At 34.9% G+C, this 27,253-nt stretch overlaps 1 long non-coding RNA gene across 2 annotated transcripts; it reads right to left on the bottom strand.

Annotated features, from left to right (window-relative positions):
* Positions 1–296: 296 nt before the first annotated feature.
* LOC113116449 (uncharacterized) lies at positions 297–27,154 on the bottom strand. Of its 2 annotated transcripts, none has more exons than XR_003294019.1 (3): positions 27,016–27,154; positions 18,543–18,740; positions 297–1,103 (listed from the first exon to the last, which is right to left on the bottom strand). It is a non-coding gene; the product is annotated as an uncharacterized LOC113116449 (long non-coding RNA). The 2 variants fall into 2 exon arrangements; XR_003294018.1 differs by lacking the exon at positions 27,016–27,154 and adding an exon at positions 24,964–25,654.
* Positions 27,155–27,253: the final 99 nt, after the last annotated feature.

Here is a 27,253-nt window from a genome sequence, read left to right as displayed (position 1 = left end):
CCATTTAACATTTTGTTTGCTGTTTTAAAACATTTCCTATACTATTTGTACTGACAATGATAGAGAACACATTTAAAATAATAGAACAGATTAATTAATCATCCTATTTTCTAGTCAAGGGTTTCAATTATGTTTACAATATTATTATTCATTACAGCACTGTAAATGTGTTTTATGATCGGCTGATAGAATTGCAAACATGCAGGCCAGTTTAGCATTGTAAGCCACGGAGAAAGTGAGCAAGCATTCGCGCACCTTAAATAAGACGAGAGGATTGAAAAGACGGAGCCCAGAAATGTGTGAACAGGCTTCTTTATTCTGTCCCTTTACCTTAGCGATGACTGCCATTTTAAAGCCAAAATCTCCACCTCTTAATTGATTTTCTCATAATTAACTCAGTCTGCTCATCGATTTTTGGCCATGCTGAGGCTGCGTGATGGCATTATTACAACGTCGTTATCAATGATAGGCCGCCAAACAAATATCGACCAGATTGATTACAAAGCTTCCCAAAGGAGTAAACAGCATGTCAAGATTCACAAGTAAGAGAAAAAGACAGAAGATGCACACCTATATGCGTGTAACTGCGCACAATTAGGCAGAAAGTTTAGAGACATGGACATTACATCATGTTCAATGAAAGCACAAACCAAATTAAATTAAGATTATACAAAAAAAAATAATTTGAGTTTATTTAAAAAGTCTTGAAGGTGGTTGCTTTAGGTTTTGAGTTTTCTTAACTTTTATTAGACAACTAATAAAAATTACAACTTTTAAATAAATGTCATGCATTAAGTTAGTACTTCTCAGTTGAGCTTTCAATTGAGTAAAGATAAATGCACTGGCCTGTTAATAGCACTGATATGGAACAGGATATTGATACTTGAATACACTAATGTTGATCAAGTCAAATGTTCAATAAAACTTACTATGCTGGTGTCAATCTTTTTGACAAGTACAGTCCATAGTTTTCTTCATCCAAACAGCAAAGTAATTCACAGTTAGGGGGAAAATAAAATATAGATGTTTTTTCTTTTGCAGCTCCATGATATTCAACAGAGTTGCACAAGATCTTCAAGCTAAACTGCAGGTTCCAAATCCAACTGAAAAATAAACAACAATGAATAGCATTAGCATTACAGTGAACCATATGTGAATGTCTATAAAATTGTAATACAATATATATATATATATATATATATATATATATATATATATATATATATATATATATACCGTATTTTCCGTATTTTCCGGACTATAAGTCCCACTTTTTTCATAGTTTGGCTGGTCCTGCGATTTATAGTCAGGTGCGACTTATTTATCTAAATTAATTTGACATGAACCAAGAGAAATGAACCAACAGAAAACATTACTGGCTATAGAGAGGGCGCTCTATGCTGCTCAGTTCTCCTGTAGTCTACCCCTGAGCAGCGTAGAGCGCCCTCTCGCGGCTGTAGACGGTAATGTTTTCTGTTGGTTCTTGGTTCTAGATGAATGCGATTTATAGTCCAGTGCGAATTATATATGTTTTTTTCCTCATCATGACGTATTTTTGGACTGATGCGACTTATACTTATATACAAGCTAGGAAAATAGAACTCTAACAATTGGCCACATCCAACACAAATATTTTTTGGTTAATTCAGATTCATTCAGAGACTTAAGAAAGGGGAAATAAAATTACTAAAGCCTCATATTTGCTGACGTTGGTTTACATTTTAACAACAAACAAGTATTATTATCACTCTTGGTCACCTGATTGGCTTTTACTCTATATTTAGCTATATTATACAAAATATTTTGCTCTCTAAAGAGTTAGTGAAAGATTTAAATGAACCATTTTCTTTTATTTCAAAGAACTTTGTAAAACAGGATGTGGCCCCATATTTTTCTCTCTCTGCTCCTGTTAGGGGTCACCACAGTGGAAGTATCCGATTAGATATTTGGTCTGTATAATCCATTTGTATCACTTTTGGATGTAAAGATTAAAGGTATAATTTTTTTCAAAGGAACACAAATCTGAAGTGCCATGAGGGGGAATAAGTGATAACAGAGATTTCATTTTCTGTGTGAACTTTAAACTGGTTTTTCATTTAGATCTTTCTGTGGTGACTTGCAGCCCACGTTCATAATGCAGCGGAACACAGTTATATACAGAAATCTTACACCTGTATATTTTTATGACTCAGAACCACACTTTCTCTCAACCCCTGCACTTTGGAACATAGTTATCAGCCACATTATACAATGGACAGGGCTGGATTTAGCTTGAATTGACTCACAAAAACAGGAGTTACTGTTAGCAGACATAAATGTACCTTAGCAGATATTAATAGACAAGTGATTTGTTTTTTGTGTAATGCATCCAGTAACATCTAACAAAACATCACCTAAATGACCATTTTTATATTAGAGATCTTTAACTTCCCCAACTCTATGAAAGGTACTTTCCAGTTGAAGACACTCACACACACACAATGACCAAGCAATATGACAAAATGATCACAAAGACATGCATTTTCCCTTCACTTAAAAGCAAATTATTTTAGAGATGGAAATGGATGTTTGTATTTGCTTTTTTTAAGAGCTGCATTTTTAGTTCATTATAGTACAATTCCCTTCAGACCAAGTTGAAGAAAAATCCATTAGCCCCAATATAAAAAGGAAAAAATAATTATTTACAAAAAAAAAGAATAAATGTAAATGTAATATTATAAATATATTTATTTATTTATTTCATACTAGTTCAAATCTATTAACATATTTACTGTCAGATAACTCAAGATTTACCAATTTAAAAATGATAAATAAACTACTGCTGCACAATGCACATTTCTTAATATTAAGTCTAAAATGTATTTTAATGTCACTTTGGATTATGATTGTATGATCTTTAAATATTTTGCATTTAAGGGCCCTATACATACGGCCGGCGCGACGCAAGTGTTTTTTGCTAGTTTCGATGCAGTTATCATTTTCACGTCCTGTGCCACGTTGTTTAATAGCAAATGCATTCGTCCCCATTAGGCGCTCATGAGTTTGCTGGTCTGAAAACAAGATGTGTTCAGGAGCATTGCTGGTGCAATGCTATTTCGAGGCAAATTAAATAAAAGAATAATGTTAATAATGTGTGAAAATGAATAATATTTATGTTTTTCAGAAATATAGCAGACCTTTAGTACTGATACAGATCTTCAAAAACCTAATATTTCTCAGAACATTAATACAGATCAATGTTACTGCACTACAGAAGGACACTGGGAATTCCATGTGGTTTCAGCTCATCTCAACTCCAGGTTACCAAATTAACATCATGATGAAACACTCTCCAACTATGAAGCCGGCCATGTGCTAGTGAGTTTACCTTAGCTTTTCACCTCAGAAAAGGACAAGAAAGTGTGACCTGCAATAACCCTCAGGTCATTTGACAGTTGTGTCAGCCACTAATATGCCAGAAAAACAATCACACCACTCTTTTGCTCAAGAGGAAAAGGGTGTTATTAGTGATTGCTCTGCTGCCTGGCTCCTCCTTTCCTCTGTTTGATGTAAGGAATGGCATCTTGTTTCACCCTCACCATTTTGCTGAATCATCCGTCATTTTCATACACTCCACCTCCCTCTTCACAAACGGCTCTACTTGTGGGTAATTTAATGACTTCAGAGAAGTGTTGGCTATTCCTACATAGATCGTGAATCTCAAGACATGCAGTTTCTTTGCTTGCTGAATGTTAACGTTTACTTTTAGCTTGAGCACTCAGAGCACCTTCATTTTCCAGTTTGATTTTTTTTGTTTAATTATTTTTCAAGAAGACAAGACATAATGGTACGTTCAATGAAAAATAATCAATTACAGATTGTCCCAATTTAAATCCTAACCCCACTCTACATGCAAAACAAGTAAATTAGCCAATGTTGTATTCAAGATTATATTTATCAGCTGACCATTTTATAATGTTAACCTCCTGTCTGTTCAAATTTTACTTGAAATTTAAAATTTACTTGAAATTTAGTGTCAGAGTCAGAATTCAGTTTTGATCACTCCTTCTCTTGGCTCTTGCCTTTGGTTTTGTTTTCTCGTCTCCTCTCTCCTCTTGAATTCTCAGCTTCCAATACATACTTTTTTCTTTGTTGTTTGTTTGAAAATGTGAAATTTGCTTCTTATGCTTGCAGAAGCCTTTCTTTCAACATGTCCAGTTAACCCATCTCTTATGCTAGTCTAGTTATTGTTTTGTTCATGATCCTTTCCTCTGCCTGTTAGTGTTGTGTTTACTGTTACAGTGAATGAACTGCCCACCACAAATCTGACTCTTGCTCTCATCTTAGGCCTCGGTCAAAGTTTGCTGAACTAGCCATGTTTGATATTTGTTCACCTCAGACTGCAACAGTGAACACCACAATAGATATACAAATGTACAAGAACTGTTGAATCAACTACTGGTTCTGTAGATCTCCATTTAAAATAATGTATACAAAAATCATATTTGCTCAACTGAGGTGAATATCTTTTTTTATAATATTATAATGACGACATGCACATGTACCCTCAATACACCCTTTTAGGTTATGTAGTTGCACCCACAAAACAATGAACGTTAGTCAAAAAGAAAAAAAAACTCCCATATCAAGTCACATGTTCTTCTGTGTGCACAAAAAGAGATTGGAGTTTTATGTACCAAATGACATCAACACAGTAATCAAACTAGCAATCCTCCATCTAACCCATTATTAAAACCCTAAAGATAGCAGTTTTAGAGGCACAGTCATGGTAGGAATGGGGCAGGCTAACCACAGAACTGTAAAGCAGACGGGCATGTATTGTGCTGCACGTGTTTAGCTCTAATTAAACAAATCTCAACTAGCTAAGAAAAGTATTTGGGAAGACGGGAAACTTTTAAGTGAATGTGTTTGGTCAGACTAAAGCTCAAAACTCTTTGGCCTCCAGAAACAGGATAGAACACCTTTGGTTTAAAGCATTCCTGTAGCATTACTCAATCGTTTTCCTGGACTACAAATGTGACATACTAACACACTAACACACCTGTTTTGCCCCATTAGTACTCTATTAGAGCAGACAGTCATTTTATCATGGGTGTGTCACATGGGTGTAAGCACTGCTTTGACTGCTTAAATGATAATAGTAAACACTTGCACTGTATCATGTATGTGGAATATTGCGTTTATCTTTTCCTTGATCATGTGACTAAGCCAAACCTGAGACGTTCAACCTAATCATTCTTGAAATCAAGAATCATATATAATACTTTGTGAGACATTACTTAAATGAAAGCTGCTGTGTTTTTACATTTATCAGGACAGTGGACAGGACATTTTCCACAACAGATGTACTTTCACCAAAGGGAGAATAAATCCAGTCAAGGATTGTATGTAACGATATGTGTTATTGTTTGCTTTACTGTCATCCCCACTTTCTCGTGCGGTCACACCCAGCACCATCCAACAAATTGATTGTTATGTTATGAGGGTGAGACAAGGAGTTACTTTACCTCTGTAAGTCTAAAATGCTTTAGCTATAACCTATACCCCATTACCTGGGTGCATTGTAATACTATAGAATACATGTACATCAGTTTAGTTTTTGCACATGCATTTATTTTCTTAACCAATATTACTTGTTGCAGGTAATATATTGAATACAAATTAAAGTTACTTTCAGAATTTTCAAATGCCAACTTATATATTTATTTCAGTTATTTATTACAGTTTATTTCTGCCTGTCCTACCCCCAGGTTCCCGCAGGTCACTGTGAGCGGGTGTTGTGGGGGGGGGGGGGGTATAATAGAGGGTGATGGGGATATGTGACTAGTGGGGAGGGGCCGAGAGCCGTGGGAACGTAGCGAAGCCGGTGGAGTAACTGGAAATGGGCAAAACCTGCGACCAGAGCTGGGTAGTAACGGATTACATGTAATCTGGATTACGTAATCATATTCCAAAACTCAAGTACTTGTAAAACTACATTTTAAAATACTCGTAATCAGACTACGGTTACTTTTTTATGGATTACTTTTACATTTTATTTACACAATGGTAATAAATCGTTCACAATTCATTGATTTTCCTAAGTGTCTTTTTTTTAACGTTTATATTTTTTCCTAATAAACCTGCTACTTATATACGTTCGTGATTCTTCGAGTTTTTCCGGCGGAGAGCAGGAGGGGTGTCAGAATCACACTCAGAAGAAATCAGCAACAGGATAATGTTAAATGGAGGGGAACCTGTTTTTATACAGTCTATGAGGGGAACGCTGCCTTTAATCACTGGATGTTCAGACATCATTTCATTTTTAAAGACTTCTAGTGTTTTTTTTTTTTTTAGATTAAATATTCTACCTAGTAGTGATATTGCTGTGAATTTTATGTTTTTCAATATTGGTTTTCTAAATGTATTTTATTATAAGTAAAAATATGTTTCAAAATCATAAAATGTGATTTTGTTTAATTCAGCGTTACTAGCAAACACTAACCGCAACTAATGTTAACTAGTTTTTTTTTTTCTTTTTGGTGAATTAAATTTTTTTTTTTTTTTTTTTAAATCACAAGATTAGGCTAACTGAATATATGTGATATCAAATAGGGGTTAGCACAAATGTAATCTAAATGTAATCCAAAAGTAATCAGATTACGTTACCAAAAATGTGTAATCTATGAGATTATATTACTGACTACAATTTTTTTAATGTAATCTGTAATCAGTGACTGATTACAATCCATAAGTAATCTCCCCAGCTCTGCCTGTGACACTCACTGGTCTCGAGTGCCACGGAGGAGATTGGAACTGTTGTAAATGCTGACTTATAAGTGCATAACCAACACCTATCTCTCAAGTGGACCATTGGCACTCCTAATTGAGATTGTAGATAGAGTGTCTATGGTCCACTTGAGACACAAGAGGTGGTAATGCACTTACAAGTCTGGATCCACCATAAAGCAAGAAGAAGAAGCCTCCTCACATGCCTGCTGCTAAGAGCACACTCAGGAGAGTTCTTACAATTCAGACATTACGTGAATAAAAAAATAAATAAACAATATAAATACTGTTCAGTTTCTTGACAGATCATTTGTGTATTTACACATCCATGTACTGTATCATCACAAGCCGCAATGGTTTATTTAGATTTATTTTTTTGATTTTTGTTATTTGTATGTTTTATTGAATGTTTTAGCAGTGATTCCGATCCACTTTCATTATAAGACTAACAGACTGCAACGGTTTGTGTTAAAAATCTTGGTCTGTGTTCTACTGAAGAAACAAATTCACCTACATCTTGGATACCCTGGGGGTAAGCAGATAAACATCAAATTTTTATTTTTGGGTGAAATATGTAATTTCTGTCATCACTTTATTTTTTCTATATCATTATTTAATATTTTTGTTTATCTTTTGCCTTTGCTATCTAGTTGTCTTGTTTCTCTTTTAATAAAATCTGATTGTGAAGTAAAGTTTTACACTTAAAACTGTAATGCATGCCTGTCTTTATTAAGAACAAATTAAGAAATTAAACATGTCTTACACCCACTATTTACATCCATACACCCCAATTTCTTCTTGCATATTAAGTTATTTTTAAAGATATCTATGATCACTCAAATAAAATAACAGCTGGGGATAAAAATCTTAATGTTCTTATACTGTTTGCTGTAATGGGGTTAGTGTTCTTGCTTCTCAAGGGACAGAAGCAAAACTACAAACTACACTTCAAAACTACTTTTAAAATAAATGGGGTTTTGACAAATTTAAACTCCCTGCCAAATTATTACTGCCCTGGTTGAAGCTCTGATCACTTAATCCTGACCCCAATATTAAGGAGCGAATCAAGATGCATGTACAGTATATGCAAGAACTAGTGGTATTAGTGGATTAGTGGTAGATATTGTCACATTCAAGTTTTGTAAAAATAATTTTTAAACCCACATTTAGAAAAATGTTCCTTTCTACAGTAGTTTTCATTTGAATTGCATTTGAATTAAAAAAAAAAAACTTTAAGATTCTAAACAGAACAAAACACAAACATGGGTGTGGTTGCCTGGACAACAGCTATGTCAAAGCAACACCCATTTCCAGGAAATGGGATGAATTAAAAGAAAACAGTAGGGGAATCAACTCTTCCGCTGTTGCGTATCACCAGTATTGTAAATAAGGAGCGAGAAACCATCTGACATTATTCCTGGTTATAGACATGTGAGCTCAAATACCATCATATCATATTACATCATAATCAACACAGGGCCAGCATTAAGCAACATATCTGAGGATCCGTTTAACTGACTGCCTATATGTAAACTTCTTTAAGCTTATTAGTTAGAAGTTATTTACTACTTACTCTGCACTTTAATATCACAGACTTTAAATATATGTATATACACTATACCTATACTAATGCAGCTGTATACATCTGCAGCAATGACATCTCGGTTTCTTTCTAGTTATTTGTATCTGTCTGCATGTACATGATTCTATTCTTCTGTTTCTTATGTGGTGTCTATTATCAGAAACTGCTACTAAATACATTTGAGATGGCCAGTTAAAAACAATTCTGATTATGACTCTGAAATTCTAATTAGCGAGTCTAAAAAGCTTCTTGTTTCATCGTAAACAATATTTTGCACTCAAATCTGTAATCAAATATGTGACAAAAGTACATTTCTAGATTTTTTTAATGTGACATGGCCTGACGCAGATGTGTGGCATATCACGAAAGCGTCAGTCAAAAATATGAATTGGTCCACCTAAACAGATATCAGTAACATATTCACTTTCTGTAAGGAATAATTGAACAACCAATACTGTATACCCTTATGAAAAATAACCATGGTTTTATTATAGTAAAACTGTAGTAACCCATGTGTTTTTGGTGTGTTGACTACCATTTGTATAAACACAGATTTACTACAAATACCATGGTTAAACTATGGTTGATATAGCAAAACCATGGTTAATTTATGGTTACCATGGTTTACCTATAGTAACCATGGTTTTCTGGTTTTATTTATAGTAAAACCATGGTTAACTTTCATAAGGGTAATATCTGTATGTAATGTGGGGGGAGGGGGGGTTGTGCGTGTGTGTGTGTGTGTGTGTGTGTGTGTGTGTGTGTGTGTGTGTGTAAGTAACACGTGTTAGCCCCTCCCCATACTACAGGCTCAAGTTTTGACAAGAGGGAAGTAACACATCTGGCAGAAAGTGCAGTAGTAAGAGTAAGACTATAATCTATTCTTCAGTTCAACATGAAAGCTGTTATGACTATGTTCGGTAAGCTTTTTAAATAATTAATTTCTATGTATGCTACTGCTTTACATTTTTTGCGGCAACAATACGTTTTGTTAAGCGAAATAGTGTTCCGTTGTTGTGGTTTTGGTAATTTTTGATCTGAGATGAGTCTTAAAAATCTTGAATAAGATAACAGATTTAGCTTCATTACACCAAATACGTCAACCACATTTTCACTCGGCGTTTTATTAATGTTTTATTGTCTAACTGAAACTAAGAATCCAAACGCGAACGCCACTTTTCTCTGTATTCTCTGGCTTTACTGTATCGAGTATCAGAGTTCCCATTCAAATCATGATTATGACACACAAACACACACAGAGAGAGAGAGAGATGGCAGTACTTTTTCATGTTTATTTTAATATGCTAGATAATGTTAAATTTTCATCACTGTGGATAACACAACTAGTTTGTTTACTTGAGTGTTGTTTTCCAATGCTGTTATTTTTGGACGAGGAGAAAGCCATTTCCTGTGGTGCGATTTCCTTTTGTCCTGCATGATTGGCTGCAGTAATCGTATGATGCAACATGTGACTTATGATATTTGATGAGTCATAGTATTAATAAAGAGGATGTTTTGAAAAGGAAGTTCCCCGAGTGTGCAGAGTTACGTCCTCGTGCAAGTGTATGAACATAGACTGAGGAAATGCACTCAGTAAAGACTCTCATAAAGATTGACATTTCCATAAATGTATGATAAATATAGGCTCAGATAAATTAATAAGCCAACCAACAATAAAAAAATGTTCTGCTGGCCAGTGGTTTTGGTTGCTGTTGTTTATAGTGTAGCTGTAATCTCCTGGAATGCTTTTGGAAACCGCTCGATTAAAGGGTGTTTAAACATGATTAGCAGTAAGCCGCTGTTGACAAAGCTTATCATTGTAGCAAACTGGTACTCTTTTTATGTGTAAACCCTTGGGCTGTAATTTAACTCTTATCAAATGTTGATAATACATGTGTGTATGTGTGTGTTCTGGTTTACATGGTCTATAGGGACAAATGTGAATAATAATGACATTGGTGCTACAATGTAAACATGGTTTATGAGGAAACTTCATGTGTCTCTATTAACCAAAAGGCTTAAACAAACCACTAAATGGTGTTTTATGAAATTCATAAATGGACAGTGTTTTCCTCCTGTAACGGTTAGGTTTTAGGTGTAGGACGATCGAAAATACAGTTTGTAAATATAAAAACCATTGCAAATGCGTGCAGATGCATGGTTTTGCCTACATACACTGAAGGGAACTTGTTGCTAGCTGTGTTTTCAGCCTCTACCGCCTCAATATATAAGTAAATAAATACATAAACAATCTCTAGAGCCACTCTGAGAATCACTTCAAGAGCATTTTAACATTTATTTTGAGAAGAACTATCGTTATATCATGTACAAACAGAAACTTTAAAGTCTTCACAGAAACCTGTCAAAATAAAAGTTTGGTTGCTTAAAGAAGCTGTCACTTAGGCCCTTAATTTAATGATTATATTATATTATATTATATTATATTATATTATATTATATTATATTATATTATATTATATTATATTATATTATATGAAATCAGCTTCTGTCCTACGTTGCATTGAAGCATATAGGCTTTTTTTTTTTTTTTTTTTTTTTTTTTTTTTTATGAACCAAATGAACAAGTTTACTGATTGTTTTGTGCATATCTTTTTCAGTTGTGGCCATACTGTTATGTGTCGTATTGTCATCAGAAGAATCTGATGCGCTGAAATGCACAGGGGTGAAACTGAGTGATGGACAGCTCTACTTCAGTATGCCGTATGAAGTTAACAAGGACATCAATGACTGCGACACCCAGTGGCTTGTTGATGTATGTATTTACGTATATATGTATGTACTTAAAGGGACACTAAGTAGGAATTACTCCCATCTAGTGGTGAAATTGTATTTTGCATTCAAACTAATTTTGCTCTACAGCGCCTCGCTTTTTCAAATGCGCGTTGCATCTACGGTAGGCGATTTGTACCAAAAAGCTTTGACAGGATGTCTTCTAATAGCACTTCGTCGAGTTTTCCTTCAGGTGAACAGGTGTGTTATTTCAAACAAACTGCAACATGACAACTAACAAACGAATGTTACAGTATGAATTACTGACTGTGGAAAACATGAAATATTGTAATTAGTAGTTATGTCTAATTTATTCGTTATATTTTCTGAATTATATGCATTGTTAGATATAAAAAAAATATTATAATATAGATTGTAACACTGACTTACCTGTCGAGAAGAAAACTGGCCACTTCAGCGTCTCTTTTGAAATCTTTATCAAGCATTAGCTCTTTCCACCTAGAAAAAGCTTCCCCGACATTAACTCTTGTTTTCTGTAATCTACGGTCACGTTTCCTTTTACGTTCTATTTTTGACTGTTTTGGCGACGATGTTTTCTTCTCCTGTGGCGCGGCATATGTATGGTCCATAATAAGAATGCAATCCAGACTTTTAAACTTGCCGGTGCAGTTTCAAGCGCCTCTCACTGCTCTGCACCTGCGCTTCTGGCTCTGACCGAAAACGCGTTGTGGAAACGCGTTGGCTTAGTACTTTTTGTCCCTCTCTGCTATTATAGTTTTGCAAGATGGCGGAACTACATGGAAGCCTCCGTCGACCTACCCGTCCCATGTATATAAAGATAATAAATTCTTCATTTACAAGGATTAGTTTAAACATTGGCATAGGTGTTTGTACACCATTGAGGGCATATTTATGAATAAAAATATTGATTTTAGATAATAAAATACCTAAAAAGTTACTTATTGTCCCTTTAAGTAATCATACAGATAAAAATATCTGGACTTCTGCATTGACTACTAGGTCAAAATCAAACAAGAAAACAAAGTCTGGCTTCGCTAATAACATAAAAACAAACGCCAAGCGATCATTGACAAGGCCAGTTTTGAGGAAAACCTCTAGCTATTTTACAGCTTCGCCACAAGTTAACTGATATCATTTAGGTTATGAGATTGGTAGAGGGGGGTGCTCGGGTGCAATGACCTTCAAAGGCACACAAAACCAACAATACTGGAAAAATGTTCTGTGGATAGTTCATGACCTTTATAAGGGTTGAGTGATGCAACAGGACAAGGCACAGTTGTTTCTTGATTTTCACAGTTGTTAATTCAGATTGTGTTTTAATTGTGAGTTAAATTAAAGGGATAGTTCACCCATAAATTTAAATTCTTTCATTAATCACTCACCTTCATGTCATTCCAAATCCGTCAGACCTTCATTCATCTTTAGAAGACAAATTAAGATATTTTTGATGAAACCTAAGAGCTTTCTGACCCTGCATTGAGCAACATAACTGACACATTCAAGGTAGTAAGGACATCATTAAAGTAGTCCATGTGACATCAGTGGTTCTTGTTTAATTTTATGAATCTATGGGAATACATATTGTGCACAAATAAAACAAAAATAACGACACGCCTTCATGAGAAACAGGTTTTGCATCAGAACGCCAGCTCCTGCATCGGCAGCACAGCATGTGTGTACTCTCATGAACACGTTTTGAAGACTGGCAGAGAAGAGGAGGAATTGTTGAATAAAGCTTTTATTTTTGTTTACTTTGTAAACAAAGAAGTATTGCCCAATTTTATAAACTGAAGATGAACCACTGATGTCACATAGACTATTTTAAGCATGTTCTTACTGCCTTTCTGGACTTTGAATGTATCAGTTGTGTTGCTGTCTATGCAGGATCAGAAAGCTCTCGGATTTCATCAAAGATGAATGAATGTCTTATAAGATTGGAATGACATGAGGGTGAGTAATCAGTGACAGAATTTTTTTATTTTGGGGTGAACTATCCTTTAAGATCAGATTACAATTTAACAGTTATCAAGCAGAAATTCAGATATATTCAAAAGGGTTTGGAAACTTATTCTTCTCATGGTAAATATCAAAAAGTACTAAAAACAATCTATTACAAATAGCATTAGTGAAAAAGTAAATGAACTGTATACATATGTAGATTCTTAACCCTTCCATCCTACCTTTCTTCATTATTTCTTCTCTCTCCCTCTCTTGATCAGGAGAAAGTGGCAGGGATTTTTGATGCTGAAGGAGAAAATCAATTCGCATTCCCAATTGAAAATTTGACTGTGAATGCAGCCATCTTGAAGACGTGCCCTGAAAGACTTGAATGCCTGCTCATCTGCCCCAGTGCCAATGTAAGTGTAATATTGTTGATGTCGTTTTATGTATCACTAGGTATTTAAGAAATTTAATAGCATAACCAAACAGACATTGATTTGCTCCATGCTTTAATTATGGACTCTGTTTTATGTCTTGTGTAGATCAATAAAAAGCAGCGGTGCTCTTGTAAGTAATACACTCACTACTATATACTAATCTTTATAAACAAGCCTGCATATCTTGACAGTAAAATACTTATTACCTAGTTAAGAATTAGCCATATGAATGTCTGCAATACAAGAATATTAATAAGAAAAGAAAAATCAAGAAAAATATTTAAAAAGTGTTTACACTTATTTTTATTTTATTTTTAACCATAAATGTTGAACTAGGAATACTCCCAGTGTATGGCCTAGCAATTTACATTGATTAAGAACAAAACACTAGAGAGATTTTTTTTTTCTTTTCGGCTAGTGTTCACAATGAATTCAATTATTGTTTTGCAGGTGATGCATCTCCTCTGACTATGCTTCCTGAAGGTAAGGTCAGCGCTAATTAAGTGCCCAAATAAAGTTTTGCCACTCTTCCACTCGTTTCTGTTGTCAAAAATAGGCTTTTTGCAGGATCTTTAGCATAGCAACAATTTGAATGTACCACCACCTTTAAGTCATAATACAATGACTCTGACTGTCTGCTTTTCAATGACTTTGGGAATATTTCTCCCATTCATTCTCGTCATAGGGATTTGTTAGAAATCTTCAAAAGTGAAAAGGTTCTAGCTAAATATTCAAATCTATGAGTAATTTACGAGTGTAGATAGACTCACTTGATTACACAGGGTACAGTGATTCATCGCAATATACTGTCACTGCTGTGGACATTTGGATTTTCCTTTTTTTCTCCATAGTAATAACTTTTGGTTAGTGTGTTTTTTCACAGGAATTTTGCCTCTTTTAAACTTTTTCTTCTTTAAAGGTGCTGTAGGGAACTTTTGTAAAAAAAAATATTTTTTACATATTTATTAAACCTGTCATTATGTCCTGACAGTAGAATATGAGACAGATAATCTGTGAAAAAAATCAAGCTCCTCTGGCTCCTCCCAGTGGTCCTATTGCCATTTGCAGAAACTCCATCGCCTGGTTAAAAATAACCAATCAGAACTGCGGTCCGTAACTTTGTTTGTGGTCAAAATGTAGAAAAATGTATATAATAAGCGAGTACACCATTAATCCATTTTCCAAACCGTGTTTTTGGCTTGTCCTGAATCACTAGGGTGCACCTATAATAAGTGTTTATATTCGGACTATTTTAGATTGGTTCGGGGATACCGCGGCGGAGTAACCCAGTACCGTTGTGATTCTTCATTGACATAAACAGAGAGAAGTAGTTCCGGCTACGATGTTCTTCCGCAAGACGCAAGCAGTTCTGTTTATTAACCGCTAGAGCGTCAAAAGTTCCCTACCGCAGCTTTAAATCACACTCCATACAATTATTTCTATCTTCTACAGAAGCATATATCATTACTTTGTTATCACATATATATTAATGTTAAAATCAGTGCAATTTAGTTTTTCTTAAAATAAAAGTTCACCCAAATTTGAAAATTGTTAACATTGACTCACCGTTAAATCTTTCCAAAGCTGTATGACTTTTTCCTCAGTGGAATGTATTAGAAGATGATCTGAACAATGTCTCTTTTTTTGTCCATACAATGAAGGTCAGCAGGATCTAATATTGTTTGGATGCTAATGTTCTTCAAAATATGCCCTTTCATGTTCTTCTGTTGTAAGGAAGTCACACAGCTTTGGACCAACATGATGACAAAGTGCATAAGAAAAGTTTGATGTCATTAATTTGGCCTATAATTTTGTCTTGTTAAGATGCAATGCAGTTCATTGTGTTTTTAGCTATATTCTAACGCCTTTCTGTTGTGCTTTTTTATGTTTGTTTGTTTCCTAGTGGGTTTTCCTGAGTGGAGCGTCTATATTTGGATTGGACTAGGTACATCTGTGGTGTTGGTGGCTGTCATTGTCATCATTGTGTTTTATCGGAAAAGACAAAGGTGCAGTCCTCTTAAAAACTGCCACAAATAAGCTAAACACATGGCTTTGTTTAATATTTGTATTTTAATGTCTGTGTAATTTTGTGCTTATAGGCCAGGATATGTTCTTAGTGACCAAGGTTCTGCTACAACGTGTGTTTGATTGTGGTATGTAGCATCGTTTTTTATATATATATATATATATATAAAATACTGCTGTTATGATGTAAAATAAATCATTATCTTTGATCATATCTTTTAAAATGCACCACATTATATAAGGCAGTGAATTACAGTACAAACAGCGGCGAGTACCACTAAAAGCATTTCCCTTTCCTTTTTATTTAACCACAGGAGAAGTTGCACCTGGGCGTTCTGCACTCATTCACTTTGCTCTTATCTTTTATATAACAACATATAAAACTTTTGCTTTTGTGTTTGCCTTTTTTACTAAACTGATCATGACTCTTAAGTGACCGAAATGAAGCTACTGTATATGATGAAATAATGACATTATTTAATTATATGTTATAAAACTATATATTTATATTTATTTATAATATATTTTGTCTGTTATGTAAACAGACAGATTTAGTATTCATAACTTTACATATGTATATGCAAGTAAAACTATAAATGAATAACTAAATTATAATGTAACTTCATATATGTATCTTATAGTATAACTATTGATATAGCTATCACTGGTCCAGTCAGTCTGGGGGAAAGAACTTGGTGGATTGCATGACGTTATAGTGAGCATAAAATGTGTGTGAACCACTGATCTATATATAGATCAGTGGTGTGAACATAAAAATAACTGTATGTCCAGGGCATGTATTTCCAGTAAACTACTGCTGTGGAAGCAAAATTATATGGAATGCTGTGCCAGTGAGTACACACAACTAATACATTACTAATGAAATCCACTCAGCGCCTGCCACTGCTTCAGATCCAGTGTTAAATATCAACGTATGTTAAAAACAAAAAACAAAACATGTAGTAAATCTACTATAATGATCTACATGTATTAATTTACTTTACAGGTTTGTGTGTGTGGGGGGAGGGAGGTTACTCTAAATGGTCATTATGGTCTATGTTATCTGCTGATAAAGTTCTTTCCTCCCTGTACGGAAGCCATTGATTTATATTCATACAGTGTCCACTATTACTTTGTGGTAAAGGAAGCAGACACTGCTAGGTTTGCGTCATGAATGATGTTTAGTAATATTTACTTCGCTATTACATTGCACAGAATCAGTATACTCCTTGTAATGATGATTAGCTTTTAAGCAATTTTTTAAGAACCCCTTCTGTCTAGATGCAAAATATTTACAGGGGATTTCTGTTAATAAAATACAAAAAAAAAAAAAAAACTGTTCAAGTGTGTGCCTGATTTGTTTTTTCTACTCTTCAGTTCATTCTGTTATTCACAGCAGATGAGAGGATGTGAAAGTGTTGACTGATGACTAACCCTTAACACTGAGCAAGACTGTGACTCATGATGTCATCATCAGACAGAGAGCTGTGCTCATATATACACAGACGGTGGGTCTGTCTGCCACTGAAGTGTTCTTAAAGGGTTTCAGCCCAGTCAACACAAAACTCCCAGTGTCAATCTAAATAGTGAATTTGATCTTGAATGCAAAATTGCAAATGAAATATTTAGAAGTTACATTCACATTACAAAACGTACAACATGTATTAATATAGTTTCATTTCCTCTCATTAAACAGGATGGTATATTCAGCACACCTGGGGTTGATGGCCAGGTATATATTTTACACTTAGATGACAAAAACCAGTTCCAGTTTCACTGGGTAGTTATTTCACAACCTTCTGCAATCTACACAGATGTTTTTGCAAGAAAACTGTTGATCAGAATGCTGGGAAATAGTCCCGTTTACATTTTACCAAGGCAACAAAAGATCAACTTACTGTGAAAGTGTGTTTTGTTGATCATTTTAGTGATTTAGTAATATTCATGTGACTTAAAGTGAATGCGTAATATGGCAAGGAATATGACCTTCAATACTGAAACAGATCTCATATTTTGTCACAACAGCAAAAGACAAACTTCTCTACACTAAATATAAGTGCGGCGAATTCCCCATGAATACGTTGCTTCCCATATTACCAGAAGTATTAAATGTTGCCCAACTGCAGTGCAGCCAATCAAGTGCCACTAAGATCACCTCACACATATCACCAGAGCAAGAAAGATGATGAGTTCAGTGAACTGAAATGTCACTGACGGTCACCAGCTTCAGCCACTTCTAAAATCACATCAACTTTTACTTTCTCCTCATACTGCATGTCTAACAAGCAAACAATTCACCAGAGGACAGCCACTCAACTTTATATGTGCAGGCGTACATATTCATTCATGTGCATGCCTACATATTCATTATATTTACCCAGAGCCCTTAGTGAGTGCATCTTCATTTTCTAAGTTCTAAGCAAAATGGAAGTGAACCTATTATTTTGACAATGGTTTTCTGTATTGAAAGAAAACTTTGTACAGTATATGGCATAGCCACAACAATACTAAATATAAAAAAACTGTATTAAAAAAGGCTAAAATAAATGACTTTTGTGTTGTTTCAACCTTGTATGACTTTTTTTCTGGTGAACAAAATGAAGATATTTTCCTCAGGATGTTCATATAATAGCTGGGTCCAAAACGTGAGTCATAGAGGAATACAGAAAGTGCCATTAAATAAATTTGAACATTACATGCAGCCAAAAAGCACATGAACACAGTCTACATAAATCCTCTGTCTCTGTTCAAACAGAAGCTGGGAAGCTTCATATGATGTGATTTGTACAAGTGTAAATACATAGTTACATAGCAAACAAACAATAGGTGAATATCTTTGGTCATTTACTGTAGATAAAATATTAAAAACAATTTGCTTACTATGTCAAGTAATGTCATCATAATTATTAACAGTGAATCCTGCAAGTGTTCTATATGAACATAAAAATTATTAATATTTGGGCTGACCTGTTAAGAATACACAGACGTACAGTAGCAGGATATTGAATATGTCTTACCAAACTGGTGTCCATTTTCAAAAGTACAGGCCACATTTTTCTTCATCCAAATAGCATAGTAATCCACAGTTCAGAAAAGTATAGATGTTTTCTTCTTTACTTTTTGTGTGTACAGGTTTGCAGATGTGTTATTAATGTGTAACTTTACTGAAACAGCTGACATGGTTCCAAGTCCAGTCCTAAACACCAGCTGCATTCCTGGAAATGAAACATCAGTGAACAGTATTAGACTACAGTGGAGGAGACTTGAATGTTTATAATGTTTTAGTACAGTTAAGAGAACAGAAATCTGTAAAATTTGATTTCACAGCTCAGATAAGTGCTAGAAAATAATTGTTGGTTCTCCAAAGAACCAGTGAAAGATTCTTAAAAAAAAAATTAATTAATTAATTAATTACATTTTGAATGAAATTAATCTCAGATTTTTTATTTGGCCAGATATCAGTGATTTACAGTGAGAACAGTGCTTGCTCAATACCTCGGCATATTTACATTTATGCATTTTACAGATGCCTTTATCCAAAGTGACTTACAGTGCATTTAAGCTATACATTATTATTTTTTTTTTTTATCAGTATGTGTGTTTCCTGGAAATTTAACCCATGACCTTTAGCATTGCTAAATGCACGCGGTACTCTACCACTGAGCAACAGGAACTCAAATGCTACTTTGGTTATTGGTTAAATGCATCCAATGGCAACTAACAAACCATTGGCTAAATGTCCCTGCTTTGTTTTTCAGAGGTCTGTGTGACAGAATGACAAAAGACGTATGAATGGTTTGTGGCTGTATGTCTGCTTCCCGAGATGTTAAGATATTTTAGCAGGAGATCAGCTTCATTAAAGCTTGCTAAACTTTCTCTGTCTTGTTACCTTCCCCCTGCCATAGGAAGGTACTTTCCAGCAGCCTTAAACGTCACCAAGGATGTGCAGCTTTCCATACACATAACATCATGTTACTTTAGAGAGGGGTGTTTATACATCTGGCTTATATTAATGTTTATATTTACCTTTATTATAATCTGCTTTTGTAATTCATTTTTGTAAAAGTAGTTATTATACCAAATTACAGTTCCCTTCAGACCAAATTGAGGAATCATGTGTTAGCCCTAGGGATAGTGACAGAACAAATCACAATATTAAAATGACACCACAAGGCTAAACACCTCACTGATTACAAGCAGTAGCAGCAGCATATATCTATCTATCTATCTATCTATCTATCTATCTATCTATCTATCTATCTATCTATCCCAGACTGTTGGTTTCTGCCTATTGGGTTTATTTTCAAAGTGTTTTAAAAGGGTAGTTTTGTATAACCCACTGCAGGGTTAGGTTTAGTTGACAATAGAAATGATTAGTCAGTAACTAACTGCTGTGTCACAACAACCATAGCGGCTGGTTTTGCCATGACCAGGTGTTGACATGAAAAAGGTGAGACTAAGAAACAAGCTATTTTTCTTTAACATCACTTAGAATATGTGAAAACTGTCATCTTTAGAACTGAAATAAAGCTCATAGTGTATTGATGCCAGTTTCCTTCCTCCCACAGATGGTAGAAGCACCCAGATTATTTTGACACTTCCTAATATTTAATGTATTAATGAACTTGCTATCAAAATACATTTTAAATGTTTTAAATTGTAAATAATTTAAATAAATGAACAAATATTTTACCTTAACTCAGCAGTGCTCTATTTCACAACCAATGATAATAACAAATGTGACTGATTTGCATCATTGAATTTAGAAGAAAAGCTTACATCATTTGATAGCTGAGACTGTTTCATATAGCAAGCAGGGTTGTCACTTTGGCATGAAATTTACATAGACATGTCATGGAGTGAGAGCATAAGACATGGCCTAAAAGTGTGTGTCTTGACAACGACTCTTAATACTTCCTTTCCAACTTTTCGCCTATTTTTTTGTAGCTGGATATACATCAATGTTGCGTCTAAATATAAATGAGGATATGGTTATTGATAAATCGAATTGTCTTTGACTGTCGTTCTTATTATCATTTAGGGGGGCTTAGGAACATCTTGGGGTGGCTTCAGCACCACTAAAATAGGCATAACGAGGTCCCTGGGAGCAGCACTTTGAGTTTAAAACAAAAGGATATTCTGTTTCTTTTAACTCTATTTTACATGCAAGTATAGCCGACATCAGTCACAGCACAACCACTAAATTTATCGTATGTGTATTTGATTTCATTAGACAATGTCGTAAATAGGATTTTAGTGCAGTCTTAATGGACCGCGTTTGAGTCATTAAAATATCAATTCCGTTGTCTGACAATAGAAACATTAAAATATATTAATAAAAACAGTTTTATTGATAATTTGGCTGAATTAAAATGCAGTATGTGAGCATAGTGAGGCAATACAATACGACGCACTTACGTTATGAATATGCTAATTCGCGCGTGACGTCATTTAGGCGGGGTTTAGCCATAGACAGTAAAAGAAACTTTCCAATGAAAGTAGTTCGAAACCTGAACACTTTAGTATCATCATGTATACCGCGCTATTGTTTCTTTCTTTGTTCTCGTGCTTTTCTCTCACAGCGGAAAGGTCGCTCGAAGGTACGTTTGTATAACTATAACGGTGTGCAGCGATAATTGATGCTGAAGAACAAAACTGTTGATGAGCTATTTGAGTTATTCAAGTTTGCATATGAAGTACCTTATTAAAAATTACTTGTGTTAAAAGGAGTTAATTCCCAAATTTAGTTAACATGCATTTTGTCAGATAAATATGATATGAGGATAGCTCAGTCCGATCGAGTAGGTGGGATTTTTTTATGCATAGGTTGTCGTTTTTAAAGTAGCCGTAGAGTACAGGTGACACTAAACTCCAAACCCCGTTTTAATGCTGGGATTATGACAGACAGATTGAATTAATTTGATGAATTTCGCACAGCAGGTGGAGCGTGTGTTGGGATTCGGAGAGAAGATTCCTATGACTTTGAGCTGCCCAGAGCTGTAGCGGTGCACGTGCAAGACCCTGTCTGTGATGCGACCTGGACCATTGACGTAAATATCAAAACCACTTCCTCTTACAGCCCATTCTCATTTCATTTCATTTCATTTTAAACTAAGTCTAATTAATAATTATTAGAGAAATGAAATGTCACCACTTTGGGTACTATATAAAGGCTTTTTATTATAATTGTATTTTCTCTCAAAACTCATTTTCTAAACATGTCACTGATTTGTTCAGAATTTTTTTTGTTTGCCATATCTTGCACAAGGCATCAGTTAAAAGAAGCAAAATTTTAAATGTGTGAAAGTTTCACCACGTTTATTGAATGTCTCAAAATTCTCCTCCAGCAATCCACAGCAATCCTGGATGGAAATTTAATTCACTGTTCTTATCCCTGCAAAAACGTAACTCGCCTGGGAATCAGTGTGTCTTATTGTCCAGCTTCGGTCAAATTCCACGTCACTTGTTCAGTAAGTTCAGTAACACTTATTCATCATTTCAGAACAGATTTACTGCTCTTTATTTTAAGGATTGTGTATACTGTACAAATGAATGCTTTTTAATTCTCCTGTAGATATACACCAACGAACTCACATGTTATTGTGAGTACTTTTTCACTTTGTATCACTTTGCTTTTTGTTCTCCACATTAACAAAACTATACAACAAATATGTATAAGTAAGATAACAGAGGAATCCAATTCTGTCTCTCAGGCACAAATTCCACCAAGAATCCAGTTTCTAGCACAATCCTGCCATCTACAGGTATTTTTGCAACACTACAATGAAATGCACTGAAGTCCAGTGTTGGAGTTTGCCTTAGAGTGTACAGCAAATATGCCTTCAAGAAATGGTGGTAGGAATAGAGTATGTGGTGATATTAGAAAAAGATTTAGCAAATGCATGTACTGACTTTTTGTGTAATATAACTGCATTTACAGATGTGTCTTCCTCTGCCTTCAAAACTGATTCATCATTGAGGACACACTGTAAGTATAGTCTGTAAAATAAATATAAATGACCAAGTACCCAGCAGTTGGAAAGTGATCAGGCACTAACCTTTTACTAGTTTACTCATTGGTTGAAATACAGTATGATAAATGGCAAAAATGTAGTGCTAAACTCAAAGACATTGCCAATCAGTATGATCACCATTTTACCCTCAAAATATACCTGCATAGCTAGCTTATTGCAAACAGAGATGTATAGTAACGAAGTAGAACTACTTCACTACTGTACTTAAGTACTAAAAGGCGGTATCTGTACTTTACTAGAGTATTATTTTTTTCTCCTACTTCCACTTTTACTTCGGTACATATTTTCGCTGAGTTTAATACTTTTACTCCGATATTTTTTTTATGTGCTGCATAGTTACTCGTTACAATTATAATAATGTTACGAATCATTCCATTACAAACCACTGCCAGAACTGTAGATGAGAGGTTTGATGACGCTGGCACATCATTGAGCGAATCAAGCGAGACTGCGCGTGCTGACTGAACTGCTGTGAAGAGAGAGATGAACACCGAGCCGAGCCAGATAATGACTCGTTCACGAGTCAAGAACCGGTTGCATAGGTTTTCGGATGACCAGTAACGTTAGTTCTTTCTGACAGTTCGATTCAATAAACCAGCTGAAGAAAACAGTTCACCGATTCTTTTGCGCTCGATGCAATGGCGTCATTGGCGTTTACTGCACCTGGGCTCATAACATTAACACAGAATTAGTTCAGAATCAATCACCAAAATAATCAGTTCGGTTCAGACGCTCTGTGTTTCGGTTTTCTTCACGCTAAATCTATGGCTAAATCACACATGCGCAGTATCATCAGCTCCTCGGTTCACGAATCGGACGCGTCTGACAGAAACGGTTCTTGACTCGTGAACGAGTCATTATCTGGCTCGGCTCGGTGTTCATCTTCAGTTCTCTCTTCACAGCAGTTCAGTCAGTGTACTGTTTGAGTCAATGAATTACTGCGGGATATTGGTTTGTTTTAACTCAGAGGGAGTGTCAGACACATTAAACAAGTTAACAGCTTAATTCATCTGTGGATTAATGCGTATTGGCGACGCGAACCGTTTAAAATGATTCAGTTCGATTTGGTGAACTGTTTCAAATATATCCAGTTATATCGAACGATTCGTTCGCGAACCAGATATCACAAACTGCTTTGTTTTTAACTGTCTTACAACAGACACGGAAGAGAAGACAATGCTGAATAAAGTCGTAGTTTTTGCTCTTTTTGGACCAAAATGTATTTTCGATGCTTCAAAAAATTCTAAATGACCCTCTGATGTCTTACGTGTTTGAAACAACATGAGGGTAAGTTATTAATGACATCATTTTGCAAATTGGGCTAACTAACCCTAGTAACCATTTTTTGTTTACAAGAAGTTACAGTCAAAGGAATTGTGATTGTCTTTTAGGTTAATCATTTGAAATAGTAAAAACAATATGTTCAAACTTTTGACTACTTTCTTTAAAGGGGGGTGAAATGCTAGTTCATGCATACTGAGTTTTTTTACACTGCTAAAGAGTTGGATTCCCATGCTAAACATGGACAAAGTTTCAAAAATTAAGTTGTACGTTTGAAGGAGTATTTTTGTTCCAAAAAAACCTCTTCCGGTTTGTCACAAGTTTCTGAAAGTTTTTTTCGAGTATGGCTCTGTGTGACGTTAGATGGAGCGGAATTTCCTTATATGGGTCCTAAGTGCGCGCTCTTCTAACGAGTAACCGAGTTACTTCTATCAAGTAAACAACATGCGATGTTGTCATCAAACTGCAGTTTCCACATGTACAGCTTAAAAAAAAAAAAAGACGACAAAGTGGAACTTAGTCATTTTCCAAAACCGCTAAGCAAATATATACAGTTTCAGTACATACCACATAGCATACCGCCTTTGCTGATGCTGCTCTTGTTCAATTTCAGCCTCTGGATCTGTGTCACAGCTTCCAAACGCTCTCAACTCAAAAGCCTACTGGCGCTCGTGATTCTTTAGCTCCGCCCACACGTCACGCCTCTAGGCGCTCCTGTTTTTCCGGGAAAAATCGGTACAGACTATCTTTCTCTTATAAATATAATAAAAATAAAGACTTTTTGGAGTTATGAAGGATGCAGTACTACTCTATAGGTACTCAAGATTAACAGGATATTGAGTGAAAACGAGCATTTCACCCCCCCTTAAATAGCTACATAACACAATACTTCTACTTTTACTTTCAGTACTTGAGTAGTAAATTTTAAAATAGACTACTTGCAATACTTAAGTACAAAACATGTTGAATACTTTAGTACTTCTACTTAAGTGTGGTGCTTAAAGAGCACTTCTACTTCTACTCAAGTCACTTTTTTGATAGAGCACTTGTACTTTTACTCAAGTATGGTTCTCTAGTACTTTATACATCTCTGATTGCAAACCACATGCCCACTGTTTCTTACCAGACTTCATTGTCTTTGTTATGGTTGCAGTTCAGAAGTTCCACACAAAACAGAAGAATATCAGTAGTAATCATTATCCTCATTTCATTGTCGGTCGATGTTATGGAACCACAGACTGCAAAAATAATGCAAGTTCTCTCTCTCTAGTTTTGCTAAACCTTGTAGAAATCACTATCCTGAAATTCCTGTTTCGCAAGCCACTCCTCAAACGTTTACTTTTAAGTTAAATGTCAAAACTCAGTTGAGCAATCTCAAAGAGCAGACAGGTCAAGTACACAACCAAAAACAACTGCACTGAACTAAGATAATTCTCTTAGGAAACTTGTAAAACTATGTAAACAGGAACAGGAAGCAATCTAGAGTTCTGGAGATAGGAGGAGGACCAACTTTACTGCAAGTGCTGTTGTAACAGCAAGTTTCCTGTAACTAAAACCATGTAGAAATGTTTTGAAAGAGAGAATATATGACCAAATGCAAAGGCAGCAAATCATAGATCTTTAGTATTATTAGTATAATTATCTTTAATATCATCTGTATAATCTACTATTATTATCATTAGAACTATTAGTATTATTACGTTGGCACGTGGCCTTTCCTACCTTGTAGTTGATATCAGTGTATGCATTTTTAATAAAGCAAATGTCAAGGAAATTTGTATTTTTTTCAGTGCATTGATATTTTGGTGAAATATTCTTCTCTACAGATTGTGCCATTGCTGTTGCAGTCACTTTTGCCCTAACCCTTGTCATTTTGGCTTTCCTCATCTGTAGGACAAAAAGGTATTTAACACATTGCATTTATACTAGGGGTGCTCCGATCACGATCGGCCGATCGTTAATGCGCATCTAGTCAGTAGGCTAAAGCCAGTTCTCTAATCAGCTGTTAATTCCATCAGGTGCGTGATTTCACATAGAGCAGCTGTTACTACACAGAGCCGTTGTTAACTGAGAAGATGCGCCAATAAACACACTGAAAATGAAGTGGATTTGCACATCTTCTCAGTTAACAACGGCTCTGTGTAGTAACCGCTGCTCTATGTGAAATCACTCACCTGATGGAATTAACCGCTGATTAAATAACCGGCTTTACTGACGAGATACGCATAACGATCGGCCGATCGTGATCGGAGCACCCCTAATTTATACCATAAGCACAAAACACTAAAACATTATTTTCTATTTTCTAGCAGTGTAAAATATGCTCCTAAAAGAAACTCAGCTGAGGAACAAAACCAGCCTGGTCCAGAATAATCCTGAGGAGGCAACTGAACTTACCCTAGAAACAACAACACATGGCGTGGAGTCATGACAACACATTATCATACAACCTAATATATATTATATTATATTATACCGGTATATTATATTATATTATATTATGTTATGTTATATTATTATATTATATTATAGTACATTACAGTAGATGTATATATTATATTATATGATATTATATTTTTAGTTAGAGAAACACCACTAAGTGCTATACAAGCACAAAGTGGATACAAACTGTAAAATATCTGAATTTGACTAAATATAAAAATTATATATATATATATATATATATATATATATATATATATATATATATATATATATATATACTAAATTACATTATATTATATTATATATTGATTACATTATGAAGGCTAATATGAAGTTTATAACTTTGTATTTTCTCCTAGAATTTACAATAACTCCGTCTCTGTTACATGTTGAAGTTCCCACATGAGGTCACTGTCTACAAACTTCATTTCATGTAATCGCGGTATTGTCCATTTTTCCATCCTTGTACCTCTTACTTAGTCTTTGTGTTAAATGATGCTCTGCAATGACCATTAAACCTATGACTGTTACTCAAGTCTTTGAAGAATCTGTCGAGTCACAAGCAATCCAAAACTGTAATGCCAAAGCTTGGATTTGTGAACGTGTGTTTAAACAAGATGCAATCATTTATTGAATAACGAGACTCAGCAAGCGGTTTTTGTTGAATTTCGCTTATGGGTTGATAAGCTAAAAAATATATAGCGTTGTAAACAAATAAAATCTCACTTACCAGTGGGCAACAGCTTCAACATGCCATCCGTTTAGGTTTGTAGACAGACTACATGAGTCATAGCCACCGCTTATTTGTTACCATGACACGTTGGTAAATGGAGACAATTATATGATCTTTTTTAAAATCATAAATGATATCAGCCAGCTCAGCCCATAAACGGAGATGTCTATTTATTTGCATAGAACTACTAACGTTATATTCAATTCACGCAAATGAGCACAATCAAGTTTAAACA

This window comes from Carassius auratus, chromosome 16 (genome assembly GCF_003368295.1).
Source record: "Carassius auratus strain Wakin chromosome 16, ASM336829v1, whole genome shotgun sequence".
Lineage (NCBI taxonomy): Eukaryota > Metazoa > Chordata > Actinopteri > Cypriniformes > Cyprinidae > Carassius > Carassius auratus.
This window is presented reverse-complemented; position numbering and strand designations above follow the sequence as displayed.